This window comes from Micrasema longulum, unplaced genomic scaffold (assembly GCF_059751315.1).
Source record: "Micrasema longulum isolate JH-2025_06_02 unplaced genomic scaffold, ASM5975131v1 h1tg000113l, whole genome shotgun sequence".
Lineage (NCBI taxonomy): Eukaryota > Metazoa > Arthropoda > Insecta > Trichoptera > Brachycentridae > Micrasema > Micrasema longulum.
Window position 1 is genome coordinate 400,604 of NW_028277319.1, and position 27,558 is coordinate 428,161.

Consider the following 27,558-nt stretch of genomic DNA (forward strand, 5'->3'; position numbering starts at 1 on the left):
GAATAATTTTTACCAGAGATCGGGTTTTGCTGTAACCGACATTCAGTCTGACGATGTCTGTCACGTCACCGTGAAACCCGGTCAATGGCGAAAACTATAGATAAAAGTAAAAAAAAAAATAATGCACTTCTATTATTATTATAACATAGGAAATGTTTGACAACAATTTGATCAGATACTGTATGTTATGTAAGTAATTTTATGTCTACTACGCTTACCTATAGTATCCGTTCACACTAACGCTAATTGATAAAGTTACTAAGCCTATTACACTGTAACTTTATCACTATATTCTACATAACGCACTCACATAGGTAGATGTCTATAACCGCAAATAAAAAATATACGTTTTTCATATTAACGTTTTTTTCACTTTGTGGTATAGCAGTTAATACGTTTGGTCATCGTGTTTAAGACAATGTGCTCGATTTTAACAGATTACAAAATATGTTATTTGATTGAGTTAAATGCAAAACCGCCACCGTGCATGATTCAATTTTAAATTTTTAAATTTTATTATTCATATATATTTAAATTACAAAATGGAAGATCTTAATTCCTACATTTATAAATAATTCAAAAAACAAGGTAAAATTAGGTATATTATATGAAAATAACACATAAGTAGACATAAATTCGAATACCTGGTAGGTGCACTAGAAGTAGAGTATTATTTTATTGTAACAATTCTCGTACCAACTTCGAAATTCATTCACCTGTATCCAGAATACATAGGCATGGAAATAAGTTCGAAAAAATATTTGATATTTTTAATACAAACTCTGTAAATGCATTAAAATGTAATTTCACCCGCTATTTTTTAGAAAAGGAATGAACTTATTTAAAAATATATTAATAAATTTAACTTTGTTTTTTTGGATACGTATTTTTGTTTATTTCTTTATACATAAATTATACATTTGTGGATTTATTGCCAAATTCCAACTTTTTCCAACTAACTGAAAATATAAAGGTGTTTTTAAGATTATTTAAGCTTTCACATTGATCCAAAAAACGTATTATTAATTAAATCTTTTTGTAGAATTATTTTTCTTTTTCATTATAACCTAGCTAAATACAAGTCACTTTATGCTCTTGTTAAATTATTCTGAATTTTAATTTGCTATATTTATATTTAGAGCATAAGGTTTTCTCACTTCAATATGTTATCTTTTATTTGTCGTCTTATATTTATATGTTTCTTTTTGACTTTTTTGCAGTTTTTAAAAAATAAAAAATAAATTAACTAATTTGTTTAGTTTTAATTATTTAGTTAAATTATATAGTTATATTTCATATTATATATTACATAATGAATTGTTCACTGCTGTGATTTATTCTGTAAAACTTTTTATTGTAAAAGGTTTTTTGAACCGTTGATATATAAATAAATAAATAATATCCCGAGTATTCTCTACATATTATTATACTCTTACGTTAAAAAAGTAAGATAATCTTGTTACGAAAAACCCCCTCAGAGACGTGAAAAATGTCAATGTCCAAAGTAATATTGTTCAACATAGAGATAACTCTTCTAACAGAAGTAACCATTTGCAGGTTGGTCAGGTATATTGAAATGTCTATGCTGACGCTGTATAAAGTAATTATTAGGAACATAAAAGCTAATGCCCCGCATAATTTCCAGGTTGTCAATAATACCGCGCAACAATTGAAAGAAATGCGTATTTAAATACACATTCCTTCTGGTCGTCAAACTGCTGTAACCAAGCATACCCTGGAGGATTTCAGCGGGATAAAGCCATGGGTAATATCCCGTTATATATGATTTGTATATGACTGTTTTTCGGAAGATCAACTAAACCAGCAGCAAAAAGACTATTCCCTTTCAATAGAATGTGCAACTTGTGCGTGGTATAACAGGTAGCGAAAAGACTATTCATTTTAAGTAGAATGTGCACTTTAAACTTAAAAGAAATAGTCATTTGGCCACTGGTTTTATTTTTTTTTTATTATTTACTTTTATTCAGGAAACATACAGTACGGTTACATAGTTTTATATTGTACACAGTTAGACTTAACTCTAATGGACCAGTGAAATTTCCATATTATGTAATAATTATATTATGTAAGGTTATCAATGAAAGTACAAAGAAGAGAAGAAGAAAAAAACATAAATGGAAGTTGTTTAAAAATTAAAATGAAATTAAAAAAACTTATTTAAAAGTTTGTAGTTAGTATTAACAAATGGAAATAATATTAAAAATTAAGAAAAAAAAATGTAAAATAAACTAAAAGGTAAGAATTAAAATGAAAAGTAAAAAACATGCTCAGATGTAAAATATATATATATATATATTTTCAAAAAAGAAAAACATAAATATACACATACATATTTTATGGGATTTAAAGAAACGATGAGAAGAATCTTTAAATGAAATAACATAAGACAATAAATTTAAGTAAATTAAAAAAAAACATCTTCAGAATTAATGACACATTATAGTAAGAGCTGCAATATATAGATTTTTATACATATACAATTTAAGTCATTAAAAGTAGTTTTAAAGTATAAAAACATAAATGCAGCAGCTACAGTTTTGTTGATCTTCCCGTAAATAGTGATCGTACACAGTGGCGGTTTTGCATTTAACTCCCTCATTTAGTCTAGCGCCTAAAGCGTAAAACCAAACCATTTGTCACCATAAAACAAAAATAAAAATAATTTGCAATTTGCATGCTCTATTCGGTCTAAGTTCAATGGTATGAGTACGAGTATTTATGACCAAGTTTCTGGGTTTGTTTACCAGCGAGTTTTAATTAATTTTAGGCTGATTTTTCCATCTTGTCATATGGCATCGAATGTAGAACAAACACCATAATTAAGAAATTTAAATCTAGAGCAACGGTTCCTAAAAAGTGTTCCCAAAGTTAGGGCTTATTGAATTTATAGTTTATGGAAACCAGGCAATCTATAATGGTTCTGCTTCCGTTTGTATTGGACTTACCGACGTGAGACTAGCTTTTTAGCTTACACCTACACTAAAAACAAGTTCAAAACTAAAGTGGATGCCACTCCAGATCTCCATGTTCAATCAGGAAATTCGGTAATAATGAAAATTGGAGATACTTTAAAAAAAATAAGAGCATTAAATTGTACGACAAAGTTGCTCTAAAATGTGTGATTTTTTTTGTTTTAAATAACGTCACAAGTTCTTTTAAATCAACCAATGATAAAGTATTGTGATAGATTTCCGGTTTCCAGGAAGCTTACCCACCAATCAGGACAACTCACTGAAGAGAACTAGTGAAAAATTTCAACACTTTTAAAATAATGCGATACAAGAAAAAAAAAGTTAAATTTTTTTGGCTTTGTTTGATAGTCGATTAACAAATAAAACAAATAAAAAAAAACACTTAAACTCCTCATTATCAGTCATTGAACCTAATTTTAGTGCTATTATAAGAAAAACTGTAAAAAAATTGTCAACACATTAAATAAGTGCGGTAAATTTTTTTGATAAAAAATATCGAGCCATAATCAGCAGAACCACGTAAGCGACAAATAGTGAATTGTGCAGGAGAAGGTTTTTTTGAATTTTTGTTCCATATATTTTTTTTTTAATAATTCGGCAAATGGGATTGGTAGGTTACTTCCAATACTGAAACGACAGCCAAATTGTTTAAATACCTTCCGCCTTTAAGATAGCGGTAACGCTGTTTTGCCTTTAACTCTGACAGTGGTGCGAGCTGGCGTAACCGCCTACATCATCGTCGGTTACGTTGTTTTGGAAAATAATATTTGTACCTCAGAGGCAGATGGATGCAAATCCAGAATTTGGTGAAATGATATTTCAATTATGTCCATTGATTTTAAAGAAATGTAAGTCTTATAATGAAAGAACCAATATATTAAGATACTAAATATACTAAAACAAGTAGAGGAATTTGTGTATCTGGTAAGTATGTTCACTAGGAATGGAATGACTGAGAAAGATATTGAAAGGAGGGTGAGTGCCGGGAACAGAGTGAACGGTGCACTTAAATCGACCTTGGCAAATAAATGCTTGTCACAAGAGGCAAAATTGGCAGTTCACAACGGAGTCCTGGTCCCATCCCTGATGTATGGGAGCGAAGTATGGACTTGGAAAAACAGGGATGAAAGTAAGCTGAATGCTGTCGAAATGCGCTCTCTCAGGCGAATGTGTGGTAAAACTATGTACGATAGATGCACAAATGTTGAGATCCGTACATTATGTAAGGCTGAGACAAGCATTATCGACAAAATCAAGAAAGGAGCTCTGCGCTGGTTTGGACATGTAGAACGAATGGACAGCGAGAGAACGGCTAAGAATATTTACAATGCGAATGTTGATGGATGCAGAAATAGAGGAAGACCGAGAAAGACATGGCATGACCAAATCCAACAAATACTTAAAGATGGACATGTCAAAAGTCGGAATAATCGGCGCGCGTGCATGAGAAGATGTATGGATGTAGAGGAAGCGAGATCTGTATGCAAAGATAGAGTGTTGTGGCGTTCTATCCTCTCTGCCTACCCTTACGGGGAAACGGCGTGATGGTTTGTTTGTTTGTTTGTTTCTAAATATACAAATAAATACTATAAATTATTAGAAATTACATGTAGAAAGTAGATTCCTTAGGCTTGTTTTAAACATTTGATGTTTGGATTTGCATCCGTCTGCCTCTGAGGTACAGATATGTCAAAATATATATTTTTTTTTTTTTTAAGAGTAGAATGATGCGGAGTAATACATAAAAAACTAAAATTGGCCTTTTGGTTTATTTGTAAATATTGTATTTTTTTTTGTTATGATGGCTGTTGTTTTCTTTCAATAAATATCCTTAAATGTGGCAGGTGAATTTTGTAGAGCTATGATATATTGTACAGGGGGCAGTAAGGAACACTTTTCGCTTACGTTGTTCTGCCGATTATGGCTCGATGTAGTCTTTCTTTTCAAGTCTAACGTTACAACACGCAAATAATAAGGCCTCATGGTTCTTTAAATTAAGATTTTTAACAATTTACTTTTATTTATTGTCGATATGGGGTTCCGCTAGTAAAAGGTAGATCAATTAGGATTCCATAGCCGAAGAAATGGGAACCGCTGCTCTAAAGCAAATCTGGCAAGAGTTTTCGAGGCAGAGAAAGATAAAGAAAATATACGAGATCGAAGATGTCGTTGGCTGGGGGAGAAAACGGGAAAGACATTGGTATGCACATGTGAGGAGAATGGAGATATCCAAATTTCCTCACATTGCATTGCTCGGCCAACCCTAAGGTAGACGATTCCCGGGCATACCACCGAGGAGGTGGATCGGTAGCTAGGAATCAACGTCGCAGGAGGCTAATCCCTTTTAAAAAGAACCCACAAGCCCTACGCTAAGGAGTAGTTTTTTCCATAGACCGATAAAAATTATGATGGAAATGAGCATTTTTTTTATTCAAAAATTGTTATGTTGATTTTCAAATCGAAAATAGACACTCACCTACTTATTACATAATATCGATGGTTTGTTTTAATCTACTCATTTCATTCCGGCCATCAAATCTTTATGTAGATATTCAATAAATTGACATTTGCAGTGGATACGAAGTATCTATTTAGATAAATTAGTACAGATGTAATGTATGTATTTTACCTACATTGCGTAAAAAAATAATCTTTTCTCAGATAAACACATTGTAAGTTATTAAATTATCCAACAATGGACATTATTAAAGTATGCAAAAACGCTACGAATCAACATTTACTGCGGGTAGCCAAAACGTGATAACTTCAAATTTCCAATTGAGGTTTTATTAAACTCTAATTAGGTACTATTATTATTGTAGCTGTTCATGACCTCATAGCCGAAAAATTGTAAATTCATATTAATCATTCGGTGTTTGCTACAACAAAAAATAATTTAACGATCTGTCGTTCTTAATCAGTCTAATTTTTTATAAAATCACATTATTGTTACACTCCATCCAAAGTGAAACTTGATTTTTGTTTCATTGAAACGGAAATTATATATTTTAATGATATTGTGATGAAGTAAAAGCCTAATATTATAAAATGCCTTGTGTGTTTTGAGGTTTTTGTGATTTCTTTTTTTTACAATCTTTCTTTATTGTTTCTTTATCGTTCTCAATCAGTAATCACTGTTAGAAAACGAGAATCAGATTTTGAAGTACAGCGGGGATCGAATCTCGGGCCAAATCAAGAGTTTGCAACAGCAGCACGGTACTACTATCTTCCTCGATCTAAAACATTTTGTCAATATCATAAGAGATAAATTCATATGTAAAATTGAGTATTATATTAAAATTTTATATTCGGAATGCAACAACATACCTGGAAAAGTTAATCAATGCCAATTAATGCCACTATAAGATACATTTTAAACTTCCATCCAAGTCTCGCAATTATCGAGATAAAAGGATTGCTTTATCTGTTTCCTTTCTCCGAGAGATAGGAATGAGAAGTACAATCACTGCAAGAAGCCAAATTCCCAGGAGCGCATATTCGTGCAGAGTCCATTAGCATCAAGAATTAACAATAAGCCAAGCTGGCATGTTAGTGGGCTGTCATTAGGTCTACCGGGGCTGTCATTAGCTGTCCGACGTGTCCGATGATCTGTCACGCTGCGTGACAGGGGGGGGTGGACTTAATTAACTTTATCGGGAACAATGCGACAGCCGCCACGATACAAAATAAGTCCAGAGATGTCGGCCTGTTCCTCGTTCCTCGTTCCCTGTTACATGTACCGTGTGAGCGGCAGTATCTGATACATGTCCCAGTCATTTGTACGCAATGAGAACAGATTTACGAACTCGAATTTCATACTGATACGCTTAATTTAAGTAAATAAATCCTCCGATATGGGCTCCATTAAATAAACAAATATACTCTTCATTTAAATTGAGACTATCAATTTAACAAATAAAAAAGGTTTGCCCAACTTCTTACTAAACTCCTTGAATACTTTTTCGTGGAAGCTTTATATTACGCACATCAATACCGTGTATTAGGTTGTTTGATTTAAAATAATTTATTTTATCATCCTCTCATTTGTTTCGTCGTCTATTTTGTCGTCTATTTCGTAGAACTACCTGAGTTTATCAAGGCTAATTAAATTTTAACTGTAAGATGAAAAATAGCTACGTATGTTTAGAGATGGGACCAGAGAGAAATGCTCGTATTCAAACACAAAACTCAATTTGATGAAAGTACATTATAATCTCATATGCAGAAAATAATTTGAAGGTGAGAACAGTAGAATGTAATTTTCTTACGTTTAATTTTGTCTCTGAATATGGACATAATAATATTTTGTATGTATACATATTTGATGAATACTATCTGTACGTACAGTCGTTTATTGTTTACATTATTCCTAATTCAAATTAATAATAATGGTTATTGCGATTTATTATAAAAATATATTTAAATAAATCACACCGAAATACTAAAAAAAATGTGCGTCGCGAGAATTTTAGAAGAAAGCTTTTTCAATAATGTCAGACTTTTTTACAGGGCTTAACTAATTCTGCTTTTACATTTGGTATAGTCTCACGGGAAAGCCAACGAATATGTATTAGGTATGTCAATAGTTCACTAATAGATTTTTTGTTCCACGAGAGAGATGCTATAATTATTTTCCTTTTAATAATATTTGGGAGCGGCGATACTAAAAGAATGCCATCGCGTCACTGCCAATAAAGCATTACAATCGATAACTTCCATGTGAAATAGCGTACCTTTGTAAGTTATAAGCTCACCTCACTCAAGATGGCGCTGAACAACCTTTCCCACGATCCTCTGGAATATCCTCTTCGGACCTCGCCTGGCATACTGACACCACCCTACTGTTTCAGCAGCACAGTCCGCACTGAAGAAAATACATGAAAATTTGCTAGCAAAACAAAGGAACGTCGGCGTCGAATAACATTCGTTTTTCGAAATAAAATTTAAAAAATAACTACACACAGGTACGTACATATTAGTTTTGCTTTTCGTTAATATTTTTTTTACTAATATTTGAATATCGTTAGTCCAAGGCAACGGTGAGACGTCTTTGAAGAACATATTCTAAGACAATCGGACTTTGAGGTGTGCAAAGGGTCTGACTGAATGAAATGATTTAAAGTAGATCATTAATACACTGTTTTTACTAAGATTGGCAATCTAACTTTTATGTTGTATAATTTGAAAACATTAATTTATATAGTTTATTAAGATATCTGCGCGTGTATCTTAAAATCGGAAATTTCGAGTTTATCTCACTGTTGCTTTAGGCTAGCGATATAAAAGTCTAACCCAAATAACTTAACGTAATGTTTTTTAAAGTTTAAAAAAAAGGAATAACCCGCTAAGCCTCTATTTTAAGGCTTGTCAGCAGGTGTGATAGAGCGGATATGGAAGGAGGTAACGAAAAATACACCAGTATACACCAGATAAATTTGAATTAAAAATAAAATAACTACCAATATATGTTTTGTTAATCAAAAAAATACAGAAAACCATTTTTTATTGTTTAGGAATCAAATGTTGGTTTAAAATAGTAAATCATAAGATTTGATAATATTGTTTCAATGATTAATTACTGACGTAGGTGCCTACAATTATCAATCCATAGACTTTGCACCCGGGAGTACCAAATAACATTCTTTCTATTGATTTATCTCAAAACCTTTTGGCTTTTTTCGATACAAAACATATTACATTTACAAAATTAAAAATATGACTTAATTAATAAGCTAATGGCCACACAAAGAATTTTAAAAAATGCAATGCAAAAATTGCCATAAAACTTTTTAATTGAAGTATAATATAAATGGAAAAGTAATTTTTTATTGTAAAAAAATATATCAAAATACATTACCTCTAAATGTATATCTCTAATTAGTTCAAATGGCGTCCACAAACAGCCTCAGTGCAAATGAAAATAAGTACTCGTACGTCGATTTTGTCATTATTGTATGGGTAAAAATGAATTAATGTGGTTTTACCTTAGACGTTGTGTTAACATAGAAATAAATATTATTTCTTTTATATCTCTTGATTAGGTGCCTTTATACTGTATGCAGAATCGAATTTTCGAGACGCCTTGAGTGAAGAGTCTTATACTCCTAATTATGCCCATTTACAAAGATAAGTGGAATTGATTTCGCTGATCAGTGGCGTTCATATAAAATTAAGAACATTTTACATAGTACCTCTAATTAGTGTACTTATTCGAATAAAACTATTAGTTATATTAATTTGTAAAATGAAAAAAAATGTTTAAAAATATTAAGCAAATGTGGCCAGCATCGAACCCTGTGTCGTTTGGCACTGCATTTCTTCAACAAGTGAAATTAACCACATTGTCATGTCACTCAGAAATAGAACTTCGAACCTCCATACATAAGGTAAGCATCTTAGGGTCAGTTGTACTACGAAAGTTAACTTATTTTTTTAAACGTTTTTCCGTTTGTGTCAAAGTTGAGAAATGGGTTGTTTTATCTTACCTATCGTTTTTGATGCAACATTTTGCCCATTTCATCGAAAACGGAAAAATCAATTTATTTTAATATTTTTTTACATGAGCAGTCAAATGCACTGTATCTCAATCATCTGTTACCTAAATGAGAGGCGATTAGACTTACGCCCAAGGGGCTTGATAGCGCCATTTGCTTGTTAGCAGATGAACGCTCGAAATGCTGGTTCGCGGAATGTATTACTATTTATTTGCTTTGCCACTGAACCCTTAGTACAAAAAATGCAATTACCTACCTTATTCTGAGTTCTGGTACTTTAACTGTTTGAATTTCTCTCGCGGCAGTCAGGATCTTATGGTCAGGAAGGAGGGGAACTTGACGGTTACACGACACACTATAGAAAATAGTTATTGATCGCAAATATCACTCACAATCAGCTCAGTTATTAACATGGGGCCGAGACAATAATTGGTACCCACCGTAGGCAATTGCAACATCTTAACCAGGGCTCCGTAGGTAGCAAATAAATTTGAACGCCTCATCCTAGTAAATGTGTTATGTATATGTATTTGTGTGTATACATAACGTTAATGTGGCGTAACCAGGGCTAGTCCAGGAATAACTAAATATTGCATTACACTGAGCCGCAGCTGTTGTAGAGTCCTGGGAAATGCTGCGCATATAGGAATGTCAGCAAAAATATTCACAAGAAGTACAAATTCCATGCAGATAATTGAAGGGAAAGAGAATGAATGGACGCCTCCACCCCTAGGTTTGAATTAATTGAGTAAAAAATATGTACAAAATTAACAAACAACTGATTAAACAAAAACAGAAAATAACAAGTAAAAAAAAATATGACTTAAAAAAAAGAAATTAAAAAAAGAGAATTATATATTGCAGTGTAGTATATATTGCACCTTTAAAACCAATATTTCACGTAGGCAAACGCGCCAACCACTACACTACGAGGCGGACTTATCTCCTCTAAATTTCCTCTTTCAGAATTTTTACCTGAGAGTAGTCAAAAGTCAAAAACGCTCGTTCTTGTTCAGCAGGCTAATTCTAATTTCGCTTCGCGAGTTTGTTCGTTCCTATATTCATCTCACTAAAACGGAATAAAAATCCTATTTCGCTCTCGTTCCCTCTCATTCGATACGAATGAATTCATGAAACGAATTAGATACAGAATAAAGGCCACTGCTTCTATTTTACACGCTGAACAGAAATCACGGAAACTAACGACTGTTTTCCCTCCTTCACTGTGTGAAATAAAACTGAATGATTTACATTCCAGCCATTCAGACATGAATTTAATCTTGATTCTAGGCAAAGTTGTTAAAACTGAGAGAATTTGAAAATTCCATAAAATAATTAATTTGGAAAGAATTGGGTTTTATCATTGTGGTCATCGAATTTGTTTTCAGTCATAAAAATATTTAAATCGTTTTGTAGATATACTCCAATAAACATTTAACCAAGAAGAGTTTTACATCAAAACATTTCAATTATTAAGTGAAATTTCTTGTTGGAAATTCATTGTAATTTTTAAAAATCAATTTTTTAATCACCGGATGACATTTTAATCTCGATAATTGATAGATAATAACCGGTTTCGTCACTTTCGAGACATCGCCAGACTAGTATGGGTTTTAAAAACATATTTTGAGTGTGAAATTTAAGTTATCTGAAGAATTGAAGATATATGTTTGTCCAAACATGTCTGTGAATGATGAATGTTACACGGGGAGTTACATGCACTAAAACCAAGCTGAAAGGTTGTCAGTTCTGTAAATACCTAGACTTCCATATTCCCTTCTCGAAAATGGTCTCCATCCCTGTTGCAATAAATTCCATTCATGTAAATAATGGAAAACATATTAAAATATTACAATATTTGAGTTTGTCCAAATGTTTGTAGACTGGATTTCACTCCCTCGGGAGTCGTAAGATCAACAAATTACAACAGGGATGGAGAATACCTTAAATAAGGGAATATGGGAGTCTGTCATTGGCTGGTTTAAGTGGCCACTTTACACACTGTGTAACATTGACAACAAGTCGAAGAGCTGAAACCTTTATTGTTGTGAAGAGATTCATCTGACTAAATTATTTCACATACTAGGCAACGCCTGAATACAATTTTCCAATTTTTAAACTTCTTCTTGGATCAGTTGGTTTCATTACAATATTTGAGTTTGTCCAAATGTTTGTAGACAAAATACTGGATTTTACCCCCTCGGGAGTCATTAAGATTAAGGTTGTAATTTGTTAATCTTAAACAACGACACTACTTTCTTGATTTTGTCGAGAATATTTACTGCTATTATTTATATATCAACGGTTCAAAGCACCTTTTACAATAAAATAAAACACAGAATTAATCACAGCAGTGAAAAATTCATTATTCAATTGTATTAATATAAATATAAAACATAGTTGAATAATTAAAACAAAACAACTTAGTGAAAGTAAAATATTAAAAAAAAACAATAAAAAAGTAAAAGAGAAACATAACATATTTAAGATGATAAATAAAATAAAACAATTAACGTGAGAAAATCTTATATTCTAAATATAAATATATCATTAACAATATTTTGAGTTTGTCCAAATTTTTATAGACAAGGACTGGATTCAACTCCCTGGGGATCAGTTTATATTAACAGATTACAACAGAGATGAAGAACTTTTTAGAGAAGGCAATATAGAAGGCATCTACAGGGCTTATGACCTGTCATTGGCTGGTTTAAGTGGCCTCTAATTTAAGTGGCCCTTCAGCTCTTATATGAAAGATTGAAATAATATATATGTTCAAATATGGGCAGAATGGTGAATGTTACACAGTGTGTAAAGTGGCCACTTAAACCAGCCAATGACAGGTCATAAGCCCTGTAGATGCCTGGACTTCTATTTTGCCTTCTCTAAAAAGTTCTTCATCTCTGTTGTAATCTGTTAATAAACATATCAAAGTAAAGTTGAGAATAATTTAACATTAACATAAAGTGGCTAATTATTTAACTAGGTAATAATGAAAAAGAAAAATAATGTAAAATAATACTTTATAAATAATAAGTTTTTTGGAGCAAAATGAAAACATACATAATCTTAATCTCAGTTATGACTTGATTTGACATTTCTGATCTCGCAACCAGCGCCCCCTATATTTAATATTTACGTTTCTGGTCCAGCCTGATGATTGTACTATTTTGCAAAATAATTTAGATAAATTATCTGTATGGTGTTTATTAACAACTGTGGCTATTAACAACCCACAATTGCACATAAAAAATGCCATATCATGAGATTTTTCAGGATAAAAAATCCTATTTTATTTTACTACTCAATCTGTAACACTGCATTGGATTCAGTTACTGAGATGCGGGATTTGGGTGTGATTTTTGATCAGAAATTGTGTTTTATCAGTCACATTAATGATATTAGTAGTAGATCTTTGAAGACGCTTGGGTTTATTTTGCGCATCACTAAGGACTTTAAAAATATAAACACTTTAAAAATTTTATACACCTCCTTGGTGAGAAGCATCTTGGAGTATAATTCTACAATATGGAGCCCTTATTATGCCTCTCACCAAATTACCATAGAAAGAGTTCAGAATAAGTTTTTGAAATATGTTAATTTTAAATTAGGAATACGTAATGAATTTCGTAACTATGATTATTTATTAAATATATTAAATTTGATTGAATTAAGGGACAGGAGAACTATTAATGATTTATTAGCTCTATTTAAAATCGTTAGTTCAGTATTGGACAGCCCTGAAATTTTGGCCCTCATTGGTTTTAAAGTACCAGTTAGAGTGACTAGGCTAGTTCAACTTTATCACTGCAACAATCATATCTCAATATATTCTAGCAATTCAGTACTGAATCGTCTACATGCGCTGGGTAATAAACATTCGGATTTAGGTGACATATTTTTATTGAAATTTCCAGCTTATAAACAATTACTTGTAAAACATTTTAGTGTGGAATTAATATTTTAATTATGTTCTTTCTAAGTAAGCATTGAAAAAGTTGGTACTGTATATACTCCACTGTAAATACATATGTATGTATGTAATGTAAAAGGTACTTGTACCGTTAATTCTTGAAAAAATAAAATAAAATACATAAGGGAATATTCAAGTTTCTTTTTACCTTACTTCACTGAATATTTCTTGTTTGTGTTGGAGAGCTGGTATATTTGAAATGTTTTGAGTATCGTTGTAACAAAACGTATCACATACCTCTCTTTTTTCTACAACAAAGGGGCATTGTACTATTTGTAACACCCACTTCGCGTATTTTCGGGCCACTGTGCCAGAGAATTTTCGGCAATTGTATCACCTTGACTGCACACGAAGAAAGATGTGAAAGGAATGGGCTGTTTTCAAATATGCCGCCAAAATATCACCCCTTTGTGCCAATGGCAAAAAAAAAACAAAATGAAGGGAATAGATGGTATCTTTAAACAATTTTCGGATTTTATTGTACTACATATGAGGCATATAATGCTATTCCTTTTATATGAAAATGAGGTGTCTGCTAAAATCGTAGATTTGTGGATATACCAGTTATATACATTTAAATTATAATAACTCCTTTAACTCTTTGGGAATGTTATATAAAATTACGTTTAATACGTTTTCTAAATAAGTAAAAAAATAAGCCCCGCTATTGTTATATTTGATTTCTGACATGATTCAAATAAGTGATATTTCTTGTAAAAGTTAATTATAATTTAAATAATCTTATTAATGAAAGAAAAAACAAGTTGATTTATTAATAAATACCTAAAAAAGACATGTGTCAGCTCAGCTGATTTATGTTGTTTTACATTCCACTTTTATAAATAAATCTAGGATATTGATGATTTATTAATAAAATACACTTTAAAATATGTGTATATAGTGTATACCAGTGCAAATGGTGATTTTATTTACAGGTAAGCTATAAAAAAATATCATATATTTGTACCTACATAGAAGGTACTTAATATAATGTAAGTAATATATACTATAAATTGATATTTTTTTGTGGTTCTGTGGGCTACAACAACTTTCATCTATGAAATCAACTCAAACGATGTAACTTCATGATATATAATATTATAAAGATACATTATCCATTACTTTAATATATAATTCATAAAAAAATAAATAAAAAATACCACTACGAATTCGGTCGATATTAGGTATTCAATTGAAATGTCAACTGGTCGAATTGCTCTAGAAATTATAACTAATAGCGCTAACGGGGAAACTGGTGATCGGGAAAACTGCATGCACACAATTGTATGGAGTCTGGAGGCGGCGCGGCGGATGATGATTGATGGCGATAGATGATAAAAATGTTCGCGGCGTTATATTGACTTTTACGGCGAAAAAGGCGAAATACTTTCAACAATTAGAAGAGCGTGTTTACATAAATCGTTGAAAAAGCGAAGAGTGGCGCGGAGGACGAGCAGTGTTACCAACCAACAAATGCCCCGTCAGGCGTGGCAACCTCACAAATCAAAATTAGCCAGTATCTACTTACATACGATTCTTCTGGCTAAAATACATTGAAACAAATTATCGGCTCAACCGAATGTTGAATCACACACAAACTCTCAATTGCTCCTCTAACTGGCTCCTTCCCATTTTTAAAAGCCACTCTTTTGTATGAATTTTAAATTTGCTTTCAGCTAAACATAATATTTATCGTGGGAGCATACTGTATACACGAGGGCCTATAAAAAATTAATGCCTTTGGGAAAAGTTTTCCCCTGCGAAATATTGATTTTCCCTTCAGTTTTAGATTTGGTGCTTTAGTTTGAGTAATGTTTTGTTTTAATGAAAGTCTACTTAAAGTGTCTTTATAAACACTTGTAAAACCAAAATCGATTTAGAACCTCCTTCCGTGTATGAGGCAAACATCTTAATCATTACGGGGTCACTATTAAGTTAAGAGGGTGTGATTCTATGCTGCGAACGCCCACTTGCATTCCACCGGCAACACTACTGACTAGTCCAACGTCCGCGTCGCGAACCCTGGGCAAAAGGATCACACTCGTAACGGTGTGATCACAGCAGATAACGAGAGGATGAAAGGTGTAATGAAAAATATGTTTCTGGCGCCTCAAAACCAAAACCAACCAGCTAAGAACCAGCTTCAGAAAAATCCACCAGAGAAGGCAACGGGAAACCACTCTCGTCATCTTTTCCGAGGAATCACTACGGCGAGTACATCAGTAAGCAGTCGTCCTGACTGCGAAATATAAAAGTCCCGCTGGACAGATATATATGCTTTCGCTGTGGTGATTGCCAACGTCGCGTCGGTGAGACCCGGCAAGGCACAAGAAGAAGATTAAGTTGATAAATAATTTATTAAAATGCACTTATGAAATCAACAGATTTTTTCATTTTAACACATTAATCAGTAAATAATTCAAAGTGCGTACTTGAGATCAGCTTTTGTAATGACTCCAAACAGTTTTTGTATTACCATAGTGTTATCTTTTAAATACAATTTTTACAATACCTTAACCACCCACATTTCTATTCTACGAAAATTATAACGAAATCTTCTTTCGAAATAATACCATAAGCAGAAAGCTTAAGCCCAGAGGATTGGATGTATAAAAATAAATGAATACATCTTTGGTTTTTCTATTATTTAAGTATGCAGTTACAAAACTGAAATGGCTGGCATGATATTATTTGTAATGCCTTTGTTGTTGCTTTTTGTTGTTTGTTTGAGTACAAAAGACGAAGGATCTTTACTTCTTAATCCCCATTCAACACTCCGGCTGCTAAACGCTGTACTTATGGGTTATTAATTCCAGATTTTAGTTATGGGATACTTTTTTTATACGGCTTACAACAACTAAGGTGTAATGAAAAATATGTTTGTTCTATTATGGTTTAATAGATTTTTAGTTAAAGCGGATGGATTTTAAAGTACGTATACACTTAACTCTTTGGTTGGTTGAAAGATGTTCATACTTGGCAGCTTATTCAAGAAATACAAATATTTTTTATTTATTTCTGGCAAACGAAAGATTTTGTTGAAGTATAAAATAATAAAAATACAAGATTATACAAGAGGCTTTCATTTATTTATTTAGGATAACTTATATAGCGCCATTAACGTGAGAACCACCTCAAGAGCGTTGTACAATAAGCATCCCAAAACGCCTTGCAGCGACAGAGCGCACAGGCGGTTGGGATTATAGCTCCCCATTTCCAATAAGGTTAAGTTTCAATAATTTTATAAGAGCTAGATTACAACACGTCTTGAAGCTACACTGTAACAAAAAATGAGTAAAAAGTGTTTTTAATTCATAAATAATCGTTTACATAAATAATATATAATGTCTTGCAGCTATAGAGAGCAGGGGCGGTTAAAAATAGACCACATTTACACTTGAAGTTTGAATTAGATTTAATATAAAAGCCAACAACTTATAGTACTTAGTACTATGTCAATTTATACATTTAATAACTTTGTTTTTTTTATTTTCCATGATAAAAAAAAACAATGAATTAAAAATATAAAATATACAGTTTCATAGTAAATATACAGTAACATAGTAGTATAACAAAATTTGATGAAAAAATGATTTAAAAAAAAAAAATTATATAAAATTAATCGCTAAATAACAAAATAAATTGTCAATTAAAATTAGTTTCTGTTAATTATATTAGGACTGTTTATTTCAAGGATACATAATTAAATTTGCGTTCTTATGATTTACCCAAACATTTCAATTTTGGGCGCCATTTTAAACGAATTGTAAATAAATAACTAATAGGAAATGGTAATTAAGATGTGGTATAGGGTGGTTTGAACCCAGGACTTTTGATCCGCTTACGGAGATCTTTTGATCCACTTGGCTAGAGTAGTGGATAAGTCCACGACTCTAGCCACGGAACCACAACCCTTTGGCGCCTGCATATCATACCAAATCTAGACTTTGTTGTAAATATACAGTGTAAATATAAAACAGTCAAGAAGAAATATAATACTTTCTTCCCTGAGCCACGATTATGCTGGTCATACCTTCACCACGACGGTATAGTTGAAGATAAATTCTCTAGAGCAATTACAAAGATACACAACCGATCCCTCCACCGTCAAGTTTTGATGTAAGTACACCGGTTTGTACCGACGCGTCGCGACGGGTCTAGAATACCTCGATACGTTTATCTATGCATTACAAGTGTCAAAAATTTTGTTCCACAGAGCAATTTTTCATTTAATTAAGATTTACTAAAATTTTTGATCGTTCTGAGGTAGGCACTTTTTTCTTAAAAGCCTATTAAAAATATGAAAGAGAAATAAAAAAAAATTAAAGTAGAATAAAATTCCGACATAACTGTCAGTTTGGTAAACGAACGATTAGATGCAAAAAATAATGCCGCTTGATTCTCCCCTATTAACATTTAATAGTATCTAGGCGTCGAAAATTTTGCTACTATAAAAAAGTAATTAGTAATTATATTTTTTTCCATCTGTTTTACACTCTTTCTGAGCGTGTGTATCGATACGTTAAAGGAACCGGCCTTGTTATCGCTCAGTAGATAAATACAGACGATCACTAAGCATACTGTCATTGTAATTGTCAAAAATCATATAAAAAACATGTTTAAGCGAGCATTTTTTACTTGAATTGGGATTTATTGGAGTTTATAATCGCTTTGAAGTGGCACTTTTTATCACAGAAGCCTATATGAAATATAAATGAGAACTATTTTTAATGTTTATGAAGTAAGGAGCGCGGACTAAATTTTTGGGGTTATTCTTTGCTTAGACTCGAGCATATGACGTCGAGATGACAAATAGGGAGAACATATATTAGAACATTATTTGGGATAGTTGCTGAATGTGCGTCTTCAGTGGTTTATGCTATGTATATGTGCCACACGTAATGTAAATGTTTGTGTATGTTTTATATGTGCGTTCATGTGTGTGCGTGGATGGCTCGGAGTGTACATTCGGTATTTTTATTTATTTTAATTTATTACCTCCATGGAAAACACAAATGTCAACAATTAATATTTTCCCACATGAAATTCTTTTTTTTTTGTCACATTTAATTTTTATATTTTTTGCATAATTTATGAACACTTAATTGGTCTTTTTATGTTAAAAAAATGTTGTTTTTAATACTTATTATGTATGACTGTATGTTTTCTGAACATAATAAATTTTTAAAAATACCAAGGTAGACACAGATAGTACAGAAATATACCATATTTATATGTTCATATGAAGATAGCTTCATACGACATTTCTTCATGTGACCATTTTACTTACTTACAATTAAAACATTCAAGTTACAAAAGGCATAATAAGTCATTTTAAAAGGGTTAATATTTATGGATAACCAAATATACTTATATACATATGTTTGTACATAACATTGAATATTATGCACGTATCATATCCCATAGAAAGTCTCGTAAAAAGGGAGCAGGTGCAGGCGGTTTGACTATAGGTAAGGAGAGCATTAATGGGGATTATGTATGTAAAGCCGTTTTCAAGTGGCCATAATGAGAAGGACAGTTTGTATTATCTCTATGGGTGGCAGCTTTACTAGGGTGACCATTATTCAGTATGCAATCCCAACACGGTCACCCTCGTAATTGTGACGTTACTCCCCTTTTTCCCGTCAAATATTAATTATATACCAACGTCACATTAAGAAAGATCATTATATTTTTTCATCTCTATATAGGGTGTTCTTTAAACCCTGTCACATCTGAAACCACAATGATCGGTATGGGCAAGAAGACATATTAACATATTAAAAAATATATTTAGAACAAAGAATTAATTTTTAAATAAAATATTTAAAAATCAAATGGTTGCTTACTTCTGCGGGGGAGAAGTGAGGGGAGCGCGGCGCAGTATCACTACGGTTTATTTTATTGGTATGCTGAAGATATTGACATATATTATAATGAAGTATCTATCTAGACATATACATAAGAGCAATCAGTTAATTATAAAGTGCATTTCGCTAAATAAAATGTCGTTATTCGTAAAAGGTCAAGTACTTTTGTTCTGGGCCGAATGCACGTAGAAATGTTGATTTGTGACCGGCAATACAATTTGCCGTTTCGCGACTTTTACGAGCGCCAGGACAGGATGAATGATTGAGAGATGAAGAGTGAAGAATGAAGAATGAAGAGATGAGGGTGTTTTATAGTCCGTTCATGCTCCAACATTCATTGCCTCTTCAACAGAATACTTGGCTCGCTTCATGCACGATGAGCATCGTATTGATTTGTTTCAAACGGCATATGAACCGCCTTTCCAGGAACGTGAAAGAATACAATGTTGGTGAATAACTTTTGTCTACGCGCGTGTTTTACAAAGCCTCAAAAACGTATCGCTTATAGTACATAAACACAAACAAACAAACCATCACGCTGTCTCCCCGTAGATGAAGGCAGAGAGGATAGAACACCATATCACACTTTTTTTGCACACAAACCTTCCTCCGCATTCATTATCATATTATATTACAACCACAAAACTAATATTTATACAAAGTGGCTTTGACTATCTAACTTGGGTTACCCCATTCTAAGACAGTAAAAAATATATGAAAAACAGTAAATTATATATAGAAACAATTATAAAGGTAGTGAACAAAGTAAAAAAACAAGGTAAAAAATGTAAGGAAAACATGGTAAAAAAAACAGTAAAAAAATATTTAAAAACTTGGTAAAATGCGTAGTAAAAACAGAATACATAGTAAAAAACATATTAAAAAAAATATATTTGTGTAATACACAATTACAGTTCATGCATCTTATCATGCACGCACTCCGATTATTCCGGCTTTTCATTCATGAAAATGTGAAAAATTCCATTTTGACACTCCAATATTCGAAAAAGACATGAAACATTGCTTTTCTAAATGTACTTTAAATGTTAAGGAGGATTTCTGTAGTTGGATAAATTATGTAGCGCCATTTTTGTAAAAATCACCTCAAGGGCGCTGTACAATAAATAAATATCCCACCACGTATTGCAGCTACAGAGCGCATAGACGGTTGGGATTCTAGTTCCTCGTTTTTAATTATGATCTATTTCAACTAAAGCAGATAGGAGCTAGATTACAGCACGTTTTGCAAGTACAGAGCGCATGGACGGTAAATAATTTAGCTCCCATTTGACAAAGATGTTAAGTGTATAAATAATATTTAAATATTGAAAAAGAAAAAAAAACTCATTTTTTAAAGTGGAAGTTAGATTACATCAAGTCTTGCAACTACTGAGTGCATCGACTGTTGAAATTCTAGACAAAATTTACAAAATCGAAGTATTTAATGGTTGATAACATTAAATATTAAAGCAAGATTACCAATCGTCTTGCAGCTACAAAGCGCCTCGACAAGTGGAATTCAAGAAACTTAAAATTACACCAAGAAATTTACAAAAAAATAATATTGAGCAGAGTAGATAAGTTATCAAGTGTTCATGCTAAAAATTAAACGATAAAAATAAAAATAAATAAAGCACCGTTTTAACCGTATGCTTAGCAAAATAAAGAAAGATATCCGAAGTGTAGCTTTTGCAGATGGTAGGTATCATGGTTACTGCCGACATGTGGCTAACAGGCTGCTCACTGATTCCTGGAAGATGGTGCGTGTCGTCCCAATGACTTCATTTTCGTCCGAATTGTTTCGTTTTATGAAAGCTGGTACTGCTTAATTTACTTATTTACTTTTGTACGTGAATATCAGATAAATGCGTGAATGAGAGTGGTATAAGGATTGATTTATCATGTATGTTATTAGAAGGAAGGTATTCAATATGTTCCATATTAAACAAAAAAATATAAGTTCACTTTCAGTAGCACTGTTTTAATTTATTATGGGTTAATTTATTATGTTCCAAATAGTTCCATTTGGGTACTTTTAAGTTACAAATGAATACATTTTTAAACAGTATTAATGATTTCATATGATTTTTTTATGATTGAGAATTATTATAGTCATGGTAAGATCGAATGATCATTTTAGCAAATTAAAAAGCAAACAATTTTTTATCTCTATGATCTGAAATTAATAATGATTCAATAAAGTTTTTGATTTGAAATTATTTTAATTTTTTATTTTATCGTTATTTTTACAAGTACCTATATATTATGTTTTTTTTATCCCAATTATCTTTAATTCTTGTTTTTGATGTTGAAAAACGATATAATATGAGAGATACATAAATAACCGTAAAATATAGGCAGATAATCTGACGTCACGATTCTCTAAAACTAAGTCGACTCTTTAAACACAACATCCTGAGAGATATTTACAAACAAAAGTCCAGGCAACGTGCTCGAAAAAGCTCACGAAAACAGTGAAGTGATTTTAATATAAAAATCGCATTAAAAGCTCATAAAATCTCATAGTTGATAGTATACCGTTCCCACCTCACCAGACCTTAGCGTTTTACTACTATTTTAGTGTTCCTAAATGCCAAAACATAAAACACGCCACATACCGCTGAGTACAAGCTGTAAACGTCACGAGTTATTAGTTATTTACAAATAAGATTGAAAGCGTGCGTCGGGATTGGTGTGTTTTTTTCACTGCGCGATTTATTTCAACTTAATTAAGTTGTTATGATTGATTCAATTTTGAACTACACGCGTCATTTAATTTAAGTCAATATCTTTTGACAGAAGTATGTAGGTACTACATTAGACTTTTTTACATTCGGATTTTAAATAAATTTGCTAGTTAAACCAAATAGCCCTTAAGCCTCTATCAGTCACCTATTCCTAAGCAATTATTTATGTCAGAACTGCGGCATAGGGATACGGACTTGACTGAAAATAATTCCAAAAATAAACGCATTTAGAAATATTTCAAATCGAAGAAGAATACTAAAAAAGCTGCAAAACAATAAAATAGGTAATATTAGGTAATAATAGGTAATAATAGGTAATATTAGGCGAATCGAAAAATGAGCACCAAAAGTAAAACAAAATAACAAAAGTTACATCATTTGAAAGGAAAATGTATATTCTACAAATTGTTCTATTTGTTTTTACGTTAAATACATTTTTGATCTGATTACAAGCCTTCTAAATGGAATATCAAGCAGACGAAAGTGAGCATTTTCGACCCCTCTATCTGCTTGAGATATTTGCGCAGCGTACGGTGAAGATGCTATGAATTATTGACTAATTCGTAGTAAAATAATGAAGAAGAATACATTATTGACTAATTTGTTGTATTTTTTGTTGTTGTTGTATTCTCTTGTTTTAGTCATTTGGAAACAAAACAGCCACAACTTAAATTAACACCCAATATAAAAAAAGTTCTTCCGCTGACATTGCACGTCCAAACCAACGCAGTACCTGTACTTTTCTCGATTTTGTCCAAAATGGTTTCAGGTCTCAGCTTTGCAAAATGCACTGATCCCTATCTATGAAATAAATAAAAGTAAATATTATTTTTGTTTAAAGCATTGACTTTAAAAAAACTTTAAAAAATATTATTCAAATCACAAAATAGTCAAAGATCAGCAGTTAAACAATTAAGATTTCCTTTGAGAGCCAAATTCCCAAATGTTTTGAACCGTTTCTTCTGTAATAGCAAATGGCAACGTAACTTAATAATAAATTACGTGCATAAGTAGCAGAAAATATGCGTTATTGCTCTCCGTTTTAACTAGAAATGCTTTAAATTGGCAATGATAAAAAGCTTTAGCAAAAATTGTAATGACAGTATTGATCATTAAAACATTTCTTCGGGAAATATTTGCGCACAAAGCGATTTTTGATGAGTGATGCAATGGTAAAGACGTATTTCGTGATTAATTTTTTACTTCAAAATACTAAAAAAAAAACGTTTTGCCCCATCTGCATTAGTGTAATATGCTGTTTTTCCATGCATTTAATGACAGCATTTGCAATATCCTCGCCTCGTGTTGGAACTTTCAGTGGCAATAAGTTCTTCTTTAGAACCAGTGGATAAACTAAATGGACTGAAGGTAAAACTTGCGCTGTGTGAGCCGCGGACAAGTGGCTAAAGAGCCGCATGTGGCTCGCGAGCCGTAGTTTTACGACCTCTGCTCTATATGTACTTACAATGACCTACATATTTATGTACATATTATATAACGCATCTTTATTAGGCACTGCAGCGAAAAAGGCATTTTTTAAATTCATTCATAATCATTTGATTATTATATTTTCAGGCATCTTATCCTACATTTTAAATTCTTCATTTTGTATTTTTGTGATGTAATATTAAACGTGTTTTTCTATCTTTATTTCTAGTGATGTAATTATGTACACATTTTATTGATGAAGTTCTAGGTACGAAGGAGATTAGTTGGTGTAAAATATCCAACATGGGATAGTTATTAAAATTTAGGTTTCGCGTCCGTTTTGTTGTTCCATTGTTATAAGTCCTTCCTCCCTTTCCTCGCTCCCCAGCCGCCGCCCCCGTGTGTTCTCCGCGTCCTCGGGAGGTCCGCCATCGCCAGCACCTTAGACAAGAAATTAGACATGCATTATTGCAAATGATGATTCCGCCATTGTCCTGGCCTCTCCTGACAACCAACTTGCGAATTTATATCTGCGTTCACCATAAACTATTCGGTGAAAGCCATTTTATTTGTCTTAATTTATTTACTTGGTAAATTTGCAATTTTACATAAATTTACTATACTTACTAACTCACATTTTTTTGAAGTTCTGTATAATATATTCCGCCTCACGATTAAATGTTCAGCGCGTTTGGCTACCATGCAAGAGATCTCGGGCTCGATTCCCGACATGCTTAACATGAAGTATGTTTTATTTAAAAATCACATAATACAATCTATAATACATATGACTTACAACCCCGGGAGTTAATACGACTCAATTCGGGCTTTAAACTATTTTTTATTTTTTTTAAAAGCGTATATTAAGAACAAGAAAAAAAAGCAAGTTTAACGTCATCATAACTATATTACAACAACATATGACCAAAAACTTTTCTTATACAAACAAAATAAAAGTGTAAAAATGAAAAATGTGATAAATCTAGGACAAAGGGAGATAAGGTCGTTAACATCACATGCTACGCTGATGATGCAACCTTAGTGGTAGAATCAGAATATGATTTACAACGCATGATACAAAAGTTCTATCTAGCATCTTAGAAATTTAACACGAGCATTTATGTCAGTTAGTAGGTTTTCTTTCAATATTTCATAGATTAAATAGTGACGCGAGTAATTCTAAGGACATTAGTATAATTCCTGATGATTAAAACATAAATATAAATATTTTGAAAGGTGTTTTTACAAAAGTATATTTCATAGTTCCTGGACTAGCACCTGAAGCGTAAGACTAATCATCGTACCTTCGTGTTACAAAAGTGATAAAGATACGCTGCTTTAAATTTATTTCAACAGATAGGGAAAACATTTTTGAGAAGGGAATATGGAAGTCTAGGCATTGACAGGGCTTATGACCTGTCATTAGCTGGTTTAAGTGGCTACTTTACATACTGTGTAACATTCCCCATTCTGCCCATGTTTGAACATCCACATTTCCTCAACTCTTCCATCTGTTGACCTTTGTGAAGTAAACTATCCAATGACAGGTCATAAGCCTTGTAAATGCCTAGACTTCCATATTCCCTTCTCAAAAATGTTTTCCCTCTCTGTTGAAATAAATTTAAATATGAATAACTCCCTAGGGAGAAAATCCAGCCAGTCTGCAAGCATTTGGACATACTCAAACATTTTTGAAGGTAAGCTGCGTTTGGTGTACCAATGCAGTGCTCTATTCACTATTAGGTGCAAAAAGAGCATGATGGTGATATTATTAATCCCTCATGTACACAAAGCATTTTGATAAAAAAATGGAAACGCTTCCTGCTTCTCTGAGACTTTTTAGCTACTCATCAAATATTTTCAACGTTTTATAGTTAACGATGTATGGGCACTCGCAACACTGGACACAGTAAACTCCAGGAGAGAGACCTGCCAACACAAAGACGCAAACGACGCTAACGACCGGAAACTTTAAACAGACACTCTCCGTGGACAAGTTCTGGATTTAACTTCGTAGCTTTTAAGAAGTTTTTTAGCAAAATCTGGGTTTATTTCTGATAAACACGATGTACAGCTGAGCTGATGGAAAAAATATCATCTTTTCTAAATTATGTACTAAAATTGTTATTTCAACAAAGATAGAGACCGTTTTGAAAAGAAAACATGGAAATCTTAGCATATACATGCGGAATGGTAACTGTTTCAGTGTAAATTGATAACTTAAACCAGCCAAAGACAGGCAATAAGTTTGAAATTTATTGCAATTTATTTCAAATTTATTGCATTCAATTTCTCTTTAGAGAAAAAACATTTTGACATCAGAAAAAACTTGCCTTGTCTACAGACAGCCCTGGAAATACCAAAATATTGATATCATCTTGTAAAAGGGTTTATTCATATATGTTGTCAATTTTTACTTACAATAAAACTCCCTTCGATTGGAAATAGACAAATCTCTTATCGTTCTTAGACGAAAAGAGGTGTGTCTATTTTTTCTAGATAAATGAATATATTTTAAACGATTTTAATCAAGATACAAATATAACAAAAGATAAAGAAGTTGTAGAACTAGAAAATAACTGGATATTATTATGAATGATTATTGTGTTAAAAATTGTTATTTTGAAAAAAAAAAATTTATTTATTCTTACATTTTTTCCATTATAAACTATGATTAAAAATAAAAATAATGTGACCTCACTGGGGTTACCCGTGCCGTGGACACTTAACAATATTTTTAAAAAAAAAATACATTTGAGAATAAACAAAGAAGACTTAATAAACAGAAATAATCAACAAAATGTTCAGACAGTTTTCAGCTATACGTTTTTATTATATTGTTAATTTGTAACAAAAAGATATAGGTACAGTTTATTCAAATCTTTGATAAACTTTTGCTTATGTATGCATGATGAAACGTTTTTAAATAAAATACTTTAGTGTGCCTATCGACATAAACAAAATAAGTTTATTTACTTGGTTCATCGACAGGCACTAACACATTAACATAGGCCCATCAATTATTATTATGCTTAAAATTTCAGTAATTTGCATCACGAAGGAAAAATATTTTACATGAACTAATGTTTCACCTAAATTTTGTGGAAAATCGAACTCGGGACCATTGTGCAGATGTTAATTTTTTTAAAGTAGAATGCTGTGTGCTGGTGACTATGATTTTTTACGCCTTGTCGACGTGTGCGGTGTGTTTTTGTGCGGGCATTTTGGCGCGATACAACTCCGCGTGTGATTCTTTACGTGGCCAGCTCAAGGCAAGGCACGGGCACAGTCAGCATCGAGCCCCGAGCGTTCCGCGCATCACCCAATAATGACCATTGTCTGGCTCTAGTGTTCTGATGATTTAATCCCCCGGCTAATTGTTCCGCCCGAATCCTGTTTTAGTAACGAATTTTCACACATTTAAAGGCTTTTATGGGCGCATGACTCGTAAAACCCGCGTAACATCTTTATTTTGGTGAAATAAATACGATTTCAATGGGCGACGATTCAAGTTGGCAAACATTTTTTATTGTTGTCCAGATTTTTTTAAGACGACGTGGTTGTTTGAGTTTTATACTTTTAACGAATTGGCATAGATACTATAAAAAAAACTTATTGTTCATATTTCTGTACAAAAAATGAAATACTATTTATTAAACTATATTATTTAAAAAATTATGCATTTTTTTTACTATGATTAAATAATATCTTTAAATCACATTAAATCCCTTTGTCATAAATTTTAATTAACAATTTTCTAAAAGTACATAGGTGCAACTTTTTTTTAAAACACTTAAATGTCAAATGTAATTTTATCTGTTCTGTGTAATTCAGTAATAATTAAAGATAATATATGAATTTGAAATTGTATCGACGAATATCTAAAATAATATAAATATCAATTTTTAAGCATTCAAATTTATGAATAGTCAATTTACCCTTACAATTTTTTTTGACAAGTTTGCTCTCGTAGTATTCTATGCAAGATTAGGTTAAATATGCAAGGCTGGACTCACTACATTTGACAATCATTTTCCAATTAACTATCACAAA